Below are 10,832 nucleotides of genomic sequence, written 5' to 3'. Positions count from 1 at the left end.
TATAGTTGCGAGGGTTAGGAGATAACTGTAACGCCCTTTCCAATGGTCCTTTCACTTTCCTTCCCAAAGCAACCTCAGCGGGAGTAAACCCAGTGCTTTCATGCCAGACCGAATTTATAGCAAACCTAAATTCGGCCAACCACTTGTCCCATTGGCGATGATTCTCTTCCACGTAGGATGCTATCATGGTCTTCAGATTCCTGTTTACTCGTTCAGTGAGGTGTGTCTGGGGGTGATAAGCAGTAGTTAACTTTTGCACAACTCCCCATTGTTTGCACACTGAATTAATTAGCTGAGAGTTAAATTGTGTTCCTCTATCTGGCACTAGATATGCAGGAGTTCCCCATCTAGCAAAGATTTCCTCTATCAGTATTTTGGCAATATTAGGTGCCTTGGCGGTCCTTAACGGGAACAGCTCTACCCACTTTGAGCAATAATCCACCACCACAAGCAAATATTCATTTTGCTTGCTACTCCTAGGGAAAGGACCCATGAGATCAATCCCAAGCATGCATCCTGGTTCTACAATTTGGGTGCTTTGTAATAGACCAGACGGCTTCTCCTGAGAAGGTTTGAATTTTTGGCAGGTGTGGCAGTTTTTACAATACTTCCATACATCACCTCGAATACTGGGCCAATATACAGTCTCCAAGAGTCTTAGTAGAGTTTTTAACTTTCCCAAGTGCCCGCTAAGAGGATTGTCGTGTCCATAGTGTAAGAACACTTTTCGATGGAGTTCGGGTATAAGCAGCTGGAGCTTCTGGCCTTTTTTCCCATCAGGAACACTACGAAACAGTAAGCCATTTTCTATCACATACTGCACTCGAGTAACATCCACTAATGGGTGCTTTGCAGCTTTAGATCTCAGCTCTTGAATTTCACTGTCACTGCTTTGTGATGCTGCAATTTGAGTAAGGTCTACTGGCAAATTACATGATTGAGCAGTGGTGTTGGCAACGGTGGTAAGAAAAAGCGAGTCAGATGGGTTATTGGGTACTTGGTTTCGAGACAACACATCTAGAACTACGTTACACTGCCCTTTTCTGTACCTCACCGTAAAGTGGAAGTATTGCAAACGAATAAGACGTGATGATGGTTTCGGATGTTGAAAGGCCCATGTTAAGGCAGCATGATCTGTTATAACTTCGAATGGACTTCCTTCCAAGTATGGTCTCCACTTTTCCACCGCCCATACCACAGCTAGACATTCTTTTTCTGAGACAGAGTATGCCTTCTCAGCTCCTCTGAGTAAGTGAGAGGCATATGCAATGACATGTTCCTCTCCTTCTGTCTCTTGAGTGAGAACTGCTCCTAGACCAATGTCACTGGCATCAGTCTGAACACGAAAAGGTTTAGTGAAATCAGGGGTTACTAATACAGGTGCTTGTACCAAGTCTTGCTTGAGAATGTCAAATGCCTTTTGACATTGATCATCCCAAGACCACTTGACATTCTTTTGTTTCAAAAAGTGTAAGGGAGCAGCTTTCTCCGGAAACTGGGGTATGAACCTGTGATACCAGCCTGCTAATCCCAAAAATCTTTGCACATCTTTGACATTTTGTGGTACTGGACAAGTCTTTACTGCAGCAACCTTAGTTGGGTCTGTCGTCACTCCTTTTTCCGATACGACATGCCCAAGAAACCTTAGGGAATTCTGAATAAGGTGGCATTTCTTTAGGTTGAAAGTGAGGCCAGCTTTGTGGAGACATGCAAGAACTTGATGCAGATGTTGAAGATGTTCAGAGATGGATTTGGAATACACAACAATATCGTCGATGTACACCATACAACATTTTCCTTTGATTTCTCGTAGCACATGTTCCATTAATCTCTGAAATGAAGCTGCAGCATTTTTCAGCCCAAAAGGAAGACACAAGAATTCATATAACCCTGTTGATGTTATGAACACAGTCTTCTGCTTACTGTCTGACTCCATCTCCAGTTGCCAGTAACCACTCTTAAGGTTGAGAGTGCTAAAGACTTTTGCTCCATGTAATGACTCGAGGATATCTTGAATTTGAGGCATAGGATAGGCGTCTAAGTGAGTTTTAGAGTTTAGACCTCTATAATCAACGCAGAATCTGGAGCCACCATCCTTTTTCGGAACGACAACTACAGGAGCAGCCCAAGGAGAGGTGGATGGTTGGATAACTCTCCGTTTTAGAAGCTCCTGTATTTCTGACTCAATAAACTGTTGTTTTTCTCTAGAAACCCGGTACGCCCGCCGTCGCACTGGTATCTCATCCGTAAGTTATGATACGGTGCTTCACTATACTAGTCCGCCCAATCTCCTGGGTACACACTGACGGCCAGCTTAACAACAATTATTCCAACTCTTTCTTCACATGGGTTTCGGTGTCTGCTGCTTGAGCAAGTTGTTGTATTTGCTGTCTGGATTTGTAATTACCACCAGAAAAGGGTATTGCTAGGTAAAAGTGCAGTGAAGGATACACATTGTGATGAAGGAAGGGAAGAAAGTTTGCTTCATCAGTTCCTTCTTCAGTGGGTAAGCTGTACTGAGCCTTACTAAAATCTAGCATCATCCTGCTCTCAAGTAGAAAATCAATGCCTAGAATAATCGGTACAGTCAGATCAACATCCCAAATGATGTAAAGGGACAAAGGCACTACTTGTTCTTGCACTTCAGATTTCCAATTAACCTTTCCCACTGCAGTTTGTCTTTGTCCATTTGCCAACAGAAAAGATTGGCCTTCGCTTGACTGATATGGTTCTTGCCAGCACAACTGTTTCCATAAGGACTCTTTGATCAACGAGAGGGTACTTCCTGTATCAATAATGGAAACAACATACCTGCCTTGTAGGACTATTGGAATGGCGATGTTCTTATAATTTTGTAGTGATACTGGTTCCTGGCAGGCATGCATCACTTGACTACTTGCATAGGGGAATTTTCGTTGATGCTCGGCAGCAGCCATTTTCTTCCTCTGCTCCTCACCATTAGCTTGACACCAGTACTTCTTAGACTCATCGAAATCACGCTCGATTTGAGTTCCTATCCGAACCAGCTCCTCAACATCTTTGATAGTCCCTCTTAACAGGCTAACAAGTCGGGGATTGCTGTTCCTTAGAATTGCTTGAACTATCTCCTTCTCCGTCATCTCTTTTCTCCATCTCAGGCATAAAGCTCGGTAATGAAAAGAAAAATCCCGGATGCTCTCCTTAACACCTTGCTTTCTTTCCAGTAACTTCCTAGCTGCTACCTCCTTGTGGTCTTCACTTAAAAAAAGAACTCAGGAATCTTTCCTTAAACTGTTTCCAGTTGCTCACTTTTCTTCGCTCAGCCCTCCACCAATCCTTGGCAGTTCCTTTTAGTACAGCTGTAAGCGAGGCTAAAATCTCTTCTTCATTAAAAGGACGTACAGCAAAATACTCCTCACACTGTTCTATGAACACAACAGGATAATCTTCTTGGGAATTAGAGAAACTAGGGAATTAAATTTTTACTGGAGGATTGTATTGTAATGAAGACTGGTTGCTTTGAACAGATTGCTCAATATAGGTAGAGTGGCTGGGTTTTGCACAATGGATGTTAGCTAGAGGGTTCTGGCTTAAGTGAAGTGAGGAGTGACATGTGAAGTGAGGAGTAATGTACTTAAAGGGTGTTCAATACACCCAGTTGGTATTTCAGATCATTGCCTCGTACAAGTTGCTATCTTTGTTAAGGATGTGAAATGTAAAAGTGCCTATTAGCATTTTAATGTATCATTGCTTTCTGATCATGCTTTTAAAGATGCTTTTAAGTGTTTCTGGAGTGGTTACACAAAAGAAAAATCTGAGTACACTTCATTATAAATGTGGTGGGACATAGGGAAGGTCAATATAAAACAGCTATACCTACAGTATACTCTCAATGACACAAAGGACATAACTAGATCCATGGAGAGTGAAATAGTGAAGCTGCAAGATTTGGCAGACTCAACAAGAGAAGGAGATTTCTCTGGTCAAGGTTCTGTGGTTCGCTCAAATCATCAAAATATTGCCTTCTCAATTTTCTTTGGCCTTGAACAAAAAAATGGACAAAGGAGACTTATGCACTATCTGCGGTCTGCCAGTACTGGACAATTGCTGCAGGAGTCCGTGGACATCCGTAAATATGTAGTTGATTTTTATGAGAAACTTTTTAAGAGTGTGTTCCAAGAGAGACCAGCGGTGGCACAGTCTTTCTATAAGGGCTTACCTAAGGTTTCCGAAAGAGGCCAACATGGAGTTGGATGCACCGATCTCCGCTGATGAATTGTATTCTGCATTACAGAGTCTAGAAAGCGGTAAATCTCCCAGCATTGATGGCCTTGTGGACTTTTATAAAGCTTTCTGGCCTGTGATTGGCAAATATTTGTTGCTTGTTCTCAAAAGCAGTTTAAGAAAAGGACATTTACCTTTGAGTTGCAGGAGAGCAATCCTCATTCTTCTCCCCAAAAAAGCAATAAAGAACTGGAGGCCGGTTGCTTTCCTTTGCACTGATTACAAACACAAAAAAGGTGTTGGCAATGAGACTGAAAAATGTTATTCAGCATGTTTTTCATGTTGACCAGACTTATTTCATACCCAATAGGTTGATATCTGACAATGTTATTTTAATTCGTGACGTTTTGGACCTCTCTAAATCATTGGGTTGCAAAATTTACCCGATTTCAATTGACCAAGAAAAGGCATTTGACAGAGTCGAACACTAGTATTTGTGACAAACGTTAGATGCATTTGGGTTCAGCAGTGGCCTAATAAACATGATTCAAGTCTTGTATAGTGACATTGAGAGCATTGTGAAGATCAATGGTGGTTTAAGTGCTCCTTAAATTTCATGGGGGGTCAGACAAGGTTGTTAATTATCTGGCATGCTGTACTCCTTGGCCATAGAGCCTCTTCTGCACAAATTAAGAAAATTTCTTGTTGGTGTAAACCTTCCTGGATGTGAAACCTTTTTTTAAATTATCTGCTTATGACGATGATGTTGTTGTCATTGTCAAAAAACAAGAAGATATTGACACCCACGTAGAAAATATTCATGAGTTTGGCATATTGTCTTCTGCCAAAATTAACTGGGGGAAAAGTAAAGCTTTAACAAATAGTAAGCAGAAAGTTAAGCAGAAAACTTGTTTTACCTGCTGGGTTAATTTGGAACAAGAGTAGTTTTAAATACCTTGGAGATGATACTTTTCTGTGTAGAAATTGGCATGATGTTTTAGAAAAAGTTGAAGGATGTCTCACAAAATGGAAATGGATCTAGCCAAACATGTCTTTTAGGGGTCGAACATTTAGTGTCATCAATGTTGTGGCACCGATTATCATGTGTAGACCCTCCTGCACAACTATTGGCTAAGATACAGGCAGTGTTGTTGAACTTTTTCTGAGACCGGCTGCACTAGGTCCCACAGAGTGTACTGTTTTTGTCAAAAGACCACAGATCCTCAAGAAACAGTAACAAAAACACTGTGACAGAAATGTCAGAAATAGCATATGGGGCTGTGACGTGATTAAGGAATGATTTGAACCCGGAGACTTGTCAATGTTGTGGCACCGATTATCATGTGTAGACCCTCCTGCACAACTATTGGCTAAGATACAGACAGTGTTGTTGAACTTTTTCTGAGACCGGCTGCACTAGGTCCCACAGAGTGTACTGTTTTTGTCAAAAGAGGAAGGAGGGCAGGGACTCATTCATTTTGCCAGTAGGGGCGCTGCTTTCTGACTTCAGTTCATTCAAAATTCTTGTTGGGCCCGTAGACCTTGTCTGGAGACCCTTAGCCAGACCCATATTGATCTGAGGCGGGAATTTGGGTCTTGCTGAGTCTTTGTTTTAATGGACTTGAGTGCTAAAAAACTGTGTAACCTCCTAAAGTTTTAACATGGACTGTGCTCTTTTTTTTCAGTTGTTGCAACAAATGTTCATGATGTTTGGAGATACATTTTCTAAGAATTTATTTATTATTGGTTTTAGGTAAATAATCTTTTCTGTATCTGTATAGCATTTTAGTTTTAAATTGTTTGTAGTGTGATCAACGTTTTACGTATACTGAAGTAACACGTAACATTTTAATTACATTTTGCTAAAATGAACGAAAACTGACTCGAAAAAAGATTCGTTCATTTTGCTGAACGCGACTCAAAAGTCTGAGTCGGTATAATGGTCCGAACTTCCCATCACTAGTGTCTCGACTTCCCACACAAAGCGTCAAATGATTACAATGCATTTTCAAAGAGGTGAGCAATGTAGCCAAACACAGACATGTTTGTCGGTTTCTAAAATGCAATGTCCTATTAGAGCTTTTTTTTTTTTTTTTTTTTTTTGTTCTATAATACTCATAACTTCTTTCTAACAAAGACATTTAAAAAAAAGTTTAATCGTGTGGTCATGTTCAAGTTTTTTATTTATTTATTTATTTTTATTTTTTTGCCGTAAACAATAATTTATTCAGAATTTAAATTAAACTTGTGTTTTTCATGCTTGACAAGCTGCCATGTACGACACAGACATACAGTAATTACTACACTATATAGGAAAATATAATAATTTCAGAAGCACAGATATTATTGTACAACCGATCTGGTTTGTAAAAAAGCACTATAAAAATATACTTAAACTAGTTCGTTTTGAAAGCTCACACACTTTTCTTTTTATTTAATTTTTGTATATCGCTTTTGGATTATTTTAATGGATTGATTATAATTTTTTTTTATAATTCATAAATTACTGACTTTGCAATAGAAAACAGTAGCTATTGCATCAGTCTGTTGTGTGTGTTTGCCTGTGTTTGTTTTGCACCTTTATTGCACCTGAATGACTGATGCACTTCAGGATCATCTCTGCATATAGCACAGGTGTTAACAGCATCCTCAGAGGTGCACATTGTGTAAATAACAAGTCATGATGTAACAGGGTTTCAGGGTTTACTGTAATCCATTTCTTGATAATTCTTGATGTGTGTGTGTGTGTGTGTGTGTGTTTGAGAGAGAGAGAGAGAGAGAGAGAGAGAGAGAGATTTTTTGAGATTGAAAATCTCTTTATTTTTCAAAACATGAGTTCTCTACAACACAAAGAAATCAATTTCCGAAACGAAACATTTTCCACAACAGAACATAAAACATTTTTAAGACACCAATTGTTTATGTATTCCTCTACATTATTTGTGGTACTGTAGAAATCAAAATCAACTTTCAATCTATATTTCACCATTTTAACAAAAACAGTGTTTATGTCAAATTCTAAGGACTCTTCAATCTTATTTCTTCTACTGAGGTAGCCATTTTTGCTTGACCAAATAAAAAGTTAAACAATTGACATTTCACTCTCCTTTTCTGACTATAACTAAAACCAATAATAAATAAATTTTTAGAAAATGTATCTCCAAACATCATGAACATTTGTTGCAACAACTGAAAAAAAGAGCACAGTCCATGGTAAAACTTTAGGAGGTTACACAGTTTTTTAGCACTCAAGTCCATTAAAACAAAGACTCAGCAAGACCCAAATTCCCGCCTCAGATCAATATGGGTCTGGCTGAGGGTCTCCAGACAAGGTCTACGGGCCCAACAAGAATTTTGAATGAACTGAAGTCAGAAAGCAGCGCCCCTACTGGCAAAATGAATGAGTCCCTGCCCTCCTTCCTCTTTTGACAAAAACAGTACACTCTATGGGACCTAGTGCAGCCGGTCTCAGAAAAAGTTCAACAACACTGTCTGTATCTTAGCCAATAGTTGTGCAGGAGGGTCTACACATGATAATCGGTGCCACAACATTGACAAGTCTCCGCGTTCAAATCATTCCTTAATCACGTCACAGCCCCATATGCTATTTCTGACATTTCTGTCACAGTGTTTTTGTTACTGTTTCTTGAGGATCTGTGGTCTTTTGACAAAAACAGTACACTCTGTGGGACCTAGTGCAGCCGGTCTCAGAAAAAGTTCAACAACACTGCCTGTATCTTAGCCAATAGTTGTGCAGGAGGGTCTACACATGATAATCGGTGCCACAACATTGACAAGTCTCCGGGTTCAAATCATTCCTTAATCACGTCACAGCCCCATATGCTATTTCTGACATTTCTGTCACAGTGTTTTTGTTACTGTTTCTGTTATAATTTAATAAAATGAAAACAATAAAAACATTTTTATAAATAAAATACTGACTAATTTGTCTTTTTGACTGTCTATCAGTAAATGAACACTAGGCTATATAATAATATAATAATCCAAGTATTTATAGCCTAGTTTAATTTTTAATCCAATTTTGAGTTTGCTGGTATAATAATTGCTTTTCCTAGGCAGACTTGACATATTGGTCTAATATGTATAAGATGCTTGCTCAAAAAGGACATGATGACATAAATTAAAAGCAAATAACATTTTGAATCCTAAACAAGTAACACTACAGTTCTATAGTCTAATCTGAAGAATTAACTCAAAAGACCTAAATCATACAACAAGGTCAGTTTTGAAGATTAGGATTCATAAAAAAAAAAAAAAAAAAAAAATATCAAAGTGATGTCGCCGTCATAGAGACGACTCATTTTTCCCTACTGACATTAAAGATTCGTTCAAGAATGACACATCACAAGACACCAAACAAAGAGCTGGTAGGTAACCTTTATGTTTGTTTTAATATGTTTGTATGGTTTTCTCAGATCAATGCGCTATCAAACAATATACAGTCATGTTGATTTGCATATTTTGTATCAGTTTATTTTGTGACAGTGACAGTGACCACATAGCAAGATTGCACCAAATGACAATATGCACAGAATGTTCCATAATAATAATTGTCTGGTGACACGTTACTTGTTAATGCATGAGAGTAAGTCAGTTAGATAATCAGTTAAATTGTGAGGCCTAACTAAGTCATTTACACGTGAAATGACATGGATGCATTCTGTACATTTCATTCACAATTTGATTTTTTTTTTTTTTTTGAGATTGAGAATAACAGACACACAAAAGTGTTTCTTTTGAAGCCATGAAAAGAAGTAAAGATACAAGGAGTTTCTTTCAAAGAAAAGATTTAAAAAAATATTTTTTTTCAAATTTAACTTAATGGATATATACAGGGATGACCAAAAAAAAAAAACTAAATTAATCAAAAATGTGCTTTATTACTGCATTTGTTTACAAGTTACTTTATTAAAGTTACAAAATAATAAAATCAATAGGATTTACATAATATACTGTAGAATTTCGCTTTTATTTATTTTATTTGGTCACTGGTGGCAACCCCATTTGAAGGCAGTGCCCCAGCATTTGCTCTAGACATGCCCCTGGTTATGGGCAGCTTTTTTGTTTGTATATGATAGCTTTTTACATTTCCAAAAATGTCCAATTCCCATGAATTCCCAAAATTTTCCATAATTTCCTGTTAAGTTTGAAAGTAAAAAGTTTAAAAGTTAAAAAGTTAAAAGTAAAAATGCATAACAGGAGCGAACTACAACAGGTTAAGCTGTCAGCTGTGTGGAACATTAACAAATTTGTTAACAATTTTAGTTTATAATCAGTAGTAATAAGGCTTCTTCTTATTAAAATATTTAGTCTAAATGCTGTGTTCTATTAATGTGTAAACTTCATATTATTTGTAGCACAGTTGCCATCAAATAATTACAATAAGCGTTTGTAATTACAGAAAGTGTTTGGTTCCAAAACGCAATAAATCCACTTCGATTAATTTGAGTAAAAATGTGTTTTCTTTACCAAGAAATTGGCAAGATGAAAACCACTATTTTCTGTTTCAAATTTGTATTAATTTTTATTTCAAAATTAATTACAGCAATAAAAAAAAATAAATAATCATGAACAAAATGAAGAACAATATCACATTAGACCAAATATATTCCAAAATTACATTTCCCTTACATTTAACTTCCAAAAGTGCATTCATCTTTGCCATGTTACATTAATTTAGTTAACTAGTGCAATGTGCTGAATTAACAGAAACATAAATGGCATTAATAAATCACTTACACTGAAAAGCTATGCAATATCTAATGAACACGATATAGCGTAGTATTAAATGCATCTGAATAATTTCCATCTGAAAGCATGTGGGGAAGCTGTGGCCTAATGGTTAGAGAGTTGGACTTGTATCCTCTAGGTCACAGGTTTGAGTCTCTGCCCTGGCAGGAGTGGTAGGTGGGAGGGAGTGAATGAATAGTGCTCTCTTCCACCCTCAAGACCCATGGCTGAAGTGCCCTTGAACAAGCAACTGAACCCCCAGTTGCTCCCTGGGCGCTGGATATATAGCTGTCCACTGCTCTGGGTGTGTGTTCACTTCTCACTGCTCGGTGTGTGCACTTGGATGGGTTAAAGGGGTCATTTAATGCCCATTTTCCACAAGTTGATATGATTCTTTAGGGTCTTAATGAAAAGTCTATAACATAGTTTGTTTAAAAATTCTCAATCGTAGTGTAACAAACAAATTTTTTATCCAGTCAAAAACAGCTCTTTTCAAAACACGCTGGTTTGTGGCATTCTCCTTTAATGCTAATGAGCTCTGCTGACCCCGCCTCTCTCTTCTGATCTGCTCTCTGAAAGACTGTTTACTTTCGCCACATTCATAGTGAAACTTGCTAATTAACACATTATTAGAAAAGGTGATTTGCAAAGATTCATTTAAATACATTATACTCACTGCTTCTTTAGGTGAGGCTGGATCATTAATGATTCACGAGAACATAAACACATTTCTTTCAGATACAAACGTAAGTTAATTCTCTGTGATTTCAGTCGCAGTAAATTACTACTGCTATGTTCATTATTACATCCAACAACAAAACACCTCAATCACTAAGAAGTCTGCATCTCTAACTGATGACGGCTCACTCAGGGTCTGA

Source organism: Carassius gibelio, chromosome B12, assembly GCF_023724105.1.
Source record: "Carassius gibelio isolate Cgi1373 ecotype wild population from Czech Republic chromosome B12, carGib1.2-hapl.c, whole genome shotgun sequence".
NCBI lineage: Eukaryota > Metazoa > Chordata > Actinopteri > Cypriniformes > Cyprinidae > Carassius > Carassius gibelio.
This window is presented reverse-complemented; position numbering follows the sequence as displayed.